Here is a 7,278-nt window from a genome sequence, read left to right as displayed (position 1 = left end):
TAAAATACTGGGCTGGTTTAATATTACTATTATTACCACTAATTATTAGTCACTTTTCTTTGACAAAAAGAAAGCCAAAGAAACTTAAGAAATAGTACAAATATTATTACCAGTAGAATTCCAAGTCAAAATAAAAACCTGAAAACTTATCAGTATTTGTGGTATATATATATATGTCATGTGTAACACATCACACACATTGAAAGAAGCTGCAGGTTTTGAAATCCTGTCCAATGCATGGGCAAAAGTTGTGGGAAAAGACAAATATTTTCCCAGACAAACAAATCACCCAGACAGCATTAGATGGTCCTTAGGTGATGCCTCAAAGTCAATAGGAAAGTGGGTGATGTTATCAATGATATCTAGTTAGCATTCATGCCTTTTGATTATACTACCCACCTGAACCCTCTGCAAACCTGCAGAACACTTCTTATTTTAACTCACTGACGGTGGGTGGGTGAAATGTTTGAAGTCTTTCCAAAGCATCCATGAAGCATTACAGCCGTGTCAACCATTCCAAAATGGTCCCATCAGCCTGGAGAACTGACAGCAAATTCCTTGCTTCACAATGGTAGTTGGCATTAGAGTTAAGGACAATGGAAATCAAGACTGAATCCACGCAGTGAATTTAATCCATCAATATTGCCTCAAGCCCCTATAGATATCATTTTTCTTTAAATAACATGGAGTTAATTCAAAATTTGGTCCCAGTAACACAATATCGTATTCAGGAGAACCTGTGAAACCCATTAGTAGAGTGGTCATCTAGATTTGTGTTGTGTTAACAACTCCCAGAAAGAAATGCTATCAAAGAAGAAGAAACAAATTCATGGAGGAGAAGACTATCAATGTCTACCAGCCATGAGGGCTCTATTCTGTCTCTATGGTCAGAGGCAGTAACATTTCTGAATGCCAATTGCTGGAAGCTTAAGAAGGGTAGAGTGCTCTTGAACTCTGGTCCTGCTTGCACAAGCATCTTGAAAAAGCCACAAGCATCTGGTTGGCGAGTGTGAGCACAGGATGCTGGATTAGAAGGGCAATAGACCTAGGTCAATAGCTCAATGGTAGAGAGATGCTGTGCATGAAGAGGCTCACAGGTCCAATCACAGCTGCAGCAAAAGATGCCACACCTGAAACACTGGAGAGCTGTTGCCAGTCATTCTTGATAATTCTGACCGACATAGACCACTGGCTTGACTTGCAAAGCTTCCTTTGTAAATGTGTCCTGTATTTCTATTCAGATATGGATTATATTTTCTCTCCCATATACGGAAATAATAATAATACGTTCCAAATGCATTATACCTCACATTCTTTACCAATTTTGGTATTTGGAAGCTGCAGACACCTGTCTAGTGTCTTTTGGAAAGCTGTGAATTCTGGTAGGAAGCTAAGAACTGATGATGTCATCAGATATTGCCCCTTTCAAATGTCTCAAAACAGAGGTTGGTCAGGAAACCCAATGTGAGATGTCTCACTCAATGGGGGAGATTGAGGTTAGTTTTGTATGGGGTACCTAGTTCAGGTGCTTGGAGGCTTGGGCGAGACTGAGGGGGAAAGTAGTTATGAAGGTCCACTTTATGGGGGCAGTGAGTCAATCAAATGTTTAGTTTCATTTTGGTCTGAGCACTGCAGAGTCCTTCCTTGCATCTGGACTCATTATCAGCCTTACCCAATCAAATGCAAGGAGTCTGGGAGGATCCTTTGTGCCACTAGACACCTGTGCTTATAAAAAGCATCCTGCCAAGCTGAATTCAGTAGGTAAAACTTTCATCACTATCGCTAACCCACCACCTGCAAAAAGTTATACAGTATTCAGATCTACAAATTTTCTCAAGTTGACTCCAATTTCTTCTCCAACCACTTACTGGAGAAGGCCATCGGTGTGTTGCTGGGAGAAGGTAGGAATGGCCTGGGGATAACTTGAACTGCAAGGAGAGTCTTTCCAGCATAACTTTTTTCTGAGCCCATTGGCACTTAACACTCTCTGCTGTTTGCCAGTGATGGAGAATATGGAGGTTTTCCTTGTGTTCTATAGCAAACACAACATTTAAAAGAGGCTGGAGTTGCTTGTTATTCTGCTCTGACAACTAGCTGTGAAAATCAAATATCTTGCAGCTGTTCGGTGATATTTAGAGAAAGTCATATTCAGGGAATGCTTACACGCTAATGTCCTTAATGTTGTGAACACACCTCTGAATTATTTCCCCATTGCACTTTTGAAAACATTTTGCATTTGAGACACACAGGTTAAGGTAGAGAAGCATGCACATCATCAAATATATATCACAAGTCTTATGGTATATTGTAGTTATATTTTCAGGGAGCCCTGAAAACAAGGGAGATCTCAGGGAGAATATTGTGCCCAAGGGCCAACGAAGAGAATATTGTGCCCATGGTCCATGATTCCCCAAACACTCTGAAAACGCTGCATGCACAGTTGCTGAGGAAGAGGGAGGGAAAAGCAAGACATCAATTTGAAAATCATTTAAAAGAACAGACATTCTTTGTAACATTATACTCCACTAGAATCCACTAAAAGCTCATTTTGACTTTATGCTGGCATATTTCGTACATGAATATAGGGCTTACATCTGTGACTCCCCTACTTCCATATGTGTTAAACTTCATATACTGCTTCACCCATAAGGAAAACCTCTAATATTTCGCTAGACATTTTCCAGAACAATCTTCTAGCACAACATCCATCTCCTACAGCTTTCATAGTTTCATATTTTGCAATCTGAAAAATGGTAAAAATCAGGGGTGGACCAAGGGTAGATTAGGAATTACAGGCAGACCCCTTTATCACTCAAAGTAGCTTGGCATGGCTTCTGACTGATGACCTTTTAACAATATCAAAACAAAATCACTTTTCCTCGGACCTGAAATGAGACTCAGGGAAGTGGAGAACTATCATAGCTCCATCTCCCAAATAATGGTATATAAAGATATGGGACTCTGCAGAAATGGTGAAACTAACTTATTATTTAGGAATTGGGATAGCTCAGCCTGTAGAGTGCGAGCTCTTAATATTCACCCTGAGACCTCCAGGTATAGGGTGGTATATAAATTCAATCAATAAGAATAAGCATAAGAATAAGTTTAAGAATGAGAATAATAAATATGAGGGTCATGGATTTGAGCCCCATGTTGGACAAAATGGAGACAAGATTTATGTATTTATTTATTTATTTATGCATACTTGTTTAAGAAACTGGGTTGACATCTGTAAGAATTATTAATTAGTTATTAGTATAGCACAGGGCTTTGCAATTTGTTTTTTTTTCCTGGTTCCTTTGTGTCTTTAAGTTTACCAGTCTCGTATATTATGGTATTGTTGCTTAATCATCTTTTTATCTTGCGGTATTGTTGCTGTGTAAGACAGATATGTAAAAAACTTACTTCATCACCTGTTATTGGAAACAAAGTTATAGGCACAGAATGTTCTCAGATTAAGTATGTTCTTTCATTCTGAAAGTGTTTTTGTGGGTGAATTTGAGTTTCTTGCAAAGAATACAAACCAGCCTGAAGTATGCTCACCACCATCGTTATTTTTTTTTAAAGTATTGTCTGTTGTTTCTCTTATTTTCAGTTCCCAACTGAGCATCTTTCCTCTGCCTTATCATAATTATGAAAACCCGATATGTTCTTCTGTCTCTCTTCACCTTCACAATCTTTCTCAATCCAGGTATGCTATTTCTTAAGAATTTCGTGAGCTCTGTTGGGGAACAGTGATTTATAAAAAGGTTTAGGCTACACAATATTAGAATAAAATTAGATCAGAACTTCCAAAGGTCCACCTACTTCATCACCCTTTTTTCTGCATGGTCTATCAAATTCCTCTGTGAAGCCTGCAAATAGGTCTTGAGGGCATCAGCACTACCCCAACCCATAATCCCCTGTATTGGGATCCAGAAACTAATAGAGCTCAGAAAGAAATCAGTACCTGGTATGGTCATACTAAGATTGAAGAGTGATATGCTCAGAACCTCTGATCCTGGTCAGCAATTTGCACTAGCTGCAGTTTCCATAATATTTCCAAATGCAGCCCCATGTAGAATTCATTGCAGTAATCTAACATACCAGATGTGGGTCTGTCCCTGTTCAGAGAGGAGTGCGGCTAGGTCACCAGCCAAAGCTGATGGAAAACACAGGGCACTCATCTGGCCACAAGTGACAGCTGTGGAACCAGAAGCACTAAAAGCTATGCATCTGCTTCTTCAGAGGAGAATGAACTCAGCCAGAGCAGTTCCATACCCTGACATCCAGTCTTGGGAATCAGGTGGTTTAGAGAAGAATTTGAGCTCTGGAGCATCAGTGAATGGCTGATAATACACGTCAAAGCTCTGGATGCCGAAGAGCTGTTTTGTGAAAATATTCAGAGTTTGGGGATGCACTTGATCCCTGCAGCCTCCCAGACTGAAGGCGCCATTGGACAGACCACAGAACTACTTGGAGAAATTCAGGTTGCTTCCCAAAGTGACAGAAAGAGATCTGAGCCAAATCTTCTAGGCAGGACACTTCCTTCCTTCCTTCCTTCCTTCCTTCCTTCCTTCCTTCCTTCCTTCCTTCCTTCCTTCCTTCCCTGCCTACTTTATTGAGTTCTGCACTGTTGCAGGAAGAACTGACATCCTTGGTGTACGAACATGTCGTTTATTCAGTGGTATGTGCATCTACTTTATGTGTCCTCCACCACGTTTCAAAATCGGAGAATGTCGTCGGTATTACAATTGCTGTGCAATGTAAGAATAATGAACGCAACACTCCCAAACACACAGTTTCACATGGATGTCATATTTTGGGGGACACGGTCGAGGGAGGTAGGGTGCGAGTGGGAGTGTCACCCCTGGGGTGGTTGGTAGTGGGAAATGTGCAGGCAGGGTTGGTCTGAGAAATTTTGGGCCCTGAGGCCAAAGACAAAATGGCACCTCCCAGTCAGGCAAGAAAGGGCAAGTGAAGATCTACACTGGGAACATGGGTGGGAGGAAACCAGCAGTGCCTTCTATTCATCAAGAGGTTGCTGTAAAGGAGGCATTGCAGGGAGCAGCTGTGGAGATGACAGATTCGCCCCTGAAGTACTATGCCCCAGTTATTCTTCCCACCACAGCAGCTGCAGCAGACGATATGTTCCTTGTGGCCAGAAAGGCAGTCACCTCACACCTTGCCTCATGAGTGGTCTGGCCCTGTGTGGTGGTGAGCAAAATCATACAGGGGTGAGGAGTAGGGCTTGTCCCATCAAAGCCCTCTCTTCCTCTGCTTCAACAACTTCATTTCTGAACCTGGTGACACAGCTCAGCCGACCCTCTAGCCTGGTGGTGCTTTTGCTGAATGCTAGACCTGTCCAGAATAAAATCTCAGTCATTCATTATTTGATTGTGAGTGACAGGGCAGACTCCGCAAGTGTAGCAGAAACCTGGCCACCCCCCTTCCCTATAGCCAATGTTGATTTCTGTTTTCCAAATATTTCAGTGCTGCCTCTGAGTGATGGGACGACACCTCAACTCTGCTTGTGGAATCAATAATTCCAGCTTTATCACACCCTTTCCAAGAATGCATTTGGGGCTCTTCAGCCCTCCCACAGATGTCAAAGAGAAAAACAACTACCAGACTTTTAGAAGACATCTGAAGGCAGCCCTGTTTAAGGAAGCTTTTAATGTTTAATAGACTATTGCATTTTAATATTCTGTTGGAAGCCACCCAGAGTGGCTGGGGAAAACAACAGAGAAAGAGAAAAGAGAAAAACAACTACCAGACTTTTAGAAGACATCTGAAGGCAGCCCTGTTTAATGAAGCTTTTAATGTTTAATAGACTATTGCATTTTAATATTCTGTTGGAAGCCGCCCAGAGTGGCTGGGGAAACCCAGCCAGATGGGCGGAGTATAAAAATAAATTATTATTATTATTATTATTATTATTATTATTATTAAACAAATCTTCACTTTGAAATTATTAAAGAGTCTATGCTAACGACAACTACGCAATGAAGGGTCATAGGATTCTTTTGAAAGTGGCGGGAGTGGCTTATTATGGGATAAAGGTCCCTTTATGATACGTTTTTAAATGCCAATGGGTCAAATGTTATTTGTGTGTTCCTTTTCATCTAAATGTTGTGGGAGGAAATTATTGCACGACGTGCCGTAATATATTCTCTTGCTAAAGCTTAGAAGGCTTACTACTCAGATAACAAGAGGCTGAACACAATGCTGTGCCATGTTTGTAGAAATGAGGGCACATGATCTACCTGCTTGGCTTTCAAATATCCATCAGGGCAACAATGTGGGTGGATGTATCATCCCCAGAGAAGCCACACACGATAGCATCTCCCATTACCACACCAGCATATAAATATATAGATATGCAGATGACACAACACTGATGGCAGAAAGTGAGGATGAATTAAAGAACCTTTTAATGAGTCTGAAAGAGGAGAGCACAAAATATGGTTTGACGCTCAACATCAAAAAAACAAAGATCATGGCCACTGGGCCCATCACCACCTGGCAAATAGAAGGGGAAGAAATGGAGGCAGTGAGAGATTTTACTTTCTTGGGCTCCATGATCACTGCAGATAGTGACAGAAGCCACGAAATTAAAAGATACCTGCTTCTTGGGAGAAAAGCAATGACAAACCTAGGCAGCATCTTAAAAAGCAGAAACATCACCTTGCCAACAAAGGTTCTTATAGTTAAATCTATGGTTATCCCAGTAGCAATGTATGGAAGCGAGAGCTGGACCATAAAGAAGGCTGATTGCTGAAGAATTGATGCTTTTGAATTATGGTGCTGGAGGAGACTCTTGAGAGTCCCATGGACTGCAAGAAGATCCAACCTCTCCATTCTGAAGGAAATCAGTCCTGAGTGCTCACTGGAAGGACAGATCATGAAGCTGAGGCTCCAATACTTTGGCCACCTCATGAGAAGAGAAGACTCCCTGGAAAAGACCCTGATGTTGGGAAAGATGGAGGGCACAAGGAGAAGGGGATGACAGAGGTTGAGATCGGTGGATGGTGTTCTCGAAGCTACCAACATGAGGTTGACCAAACTGCAGGAGGCAGTGGAATACAGGAGTGCCTGGCATGCTCTGGTCCATGGGGTCACGAAGAGTCGGACACGACTAAATGACTAAACAACAACAATATTCATTTCTAGGAAAAACACCCCCTCCCATGCAAGACCTTTGTAAAAGAGAAGACTCAAGGTACACACAACAAAAGCAACATACATACATATATTGAGGGCACAAGGAGAAGGGGATGACAGAGGATGAGATGGTTG

At 41.7% G+C, this 7,278-nt stretch overlaps 1 long non-coding RNA gene across 1 annotated transcript; it reads left to right on the top strand.

Moving 5' to 3' along the window:
- Positions 1–1,765: 1,765 nt before the first annotated feature.
- LOC309338041 lies at positions 1,766–5,695 on the top strand. The gene is made up of 4 exons (XR_014154615.1): positions 1,766–1,901; positions 3,596–3,691; positions 4,622–4,745; positions 5,473–5,695. It is a non-coding gene; the product is annotated as an uncharacterized lncRNA (long non-coding RNA).
- The last annotated feature ends 1,583 nt before the right edge of the window (positions 5,696–7,278 follow it).

The sequence above is a fragment of the Podarcis erhardii genome (assembly GCF_964252035.2).
Source record: "Podarcis erhardii genome assembly, chromosome: 3".
NCBI lineage: Eukaryota > Metazoa > Chordata > Lepidosauria > Squamata > Lacertidae > Podarcis > Podarcis erhardii.
The sequence above is the reverse complement of the archived record's forward strand: the minus strand, read 5'-3'. Positions and strand labels throughout refer to the sequence as shown.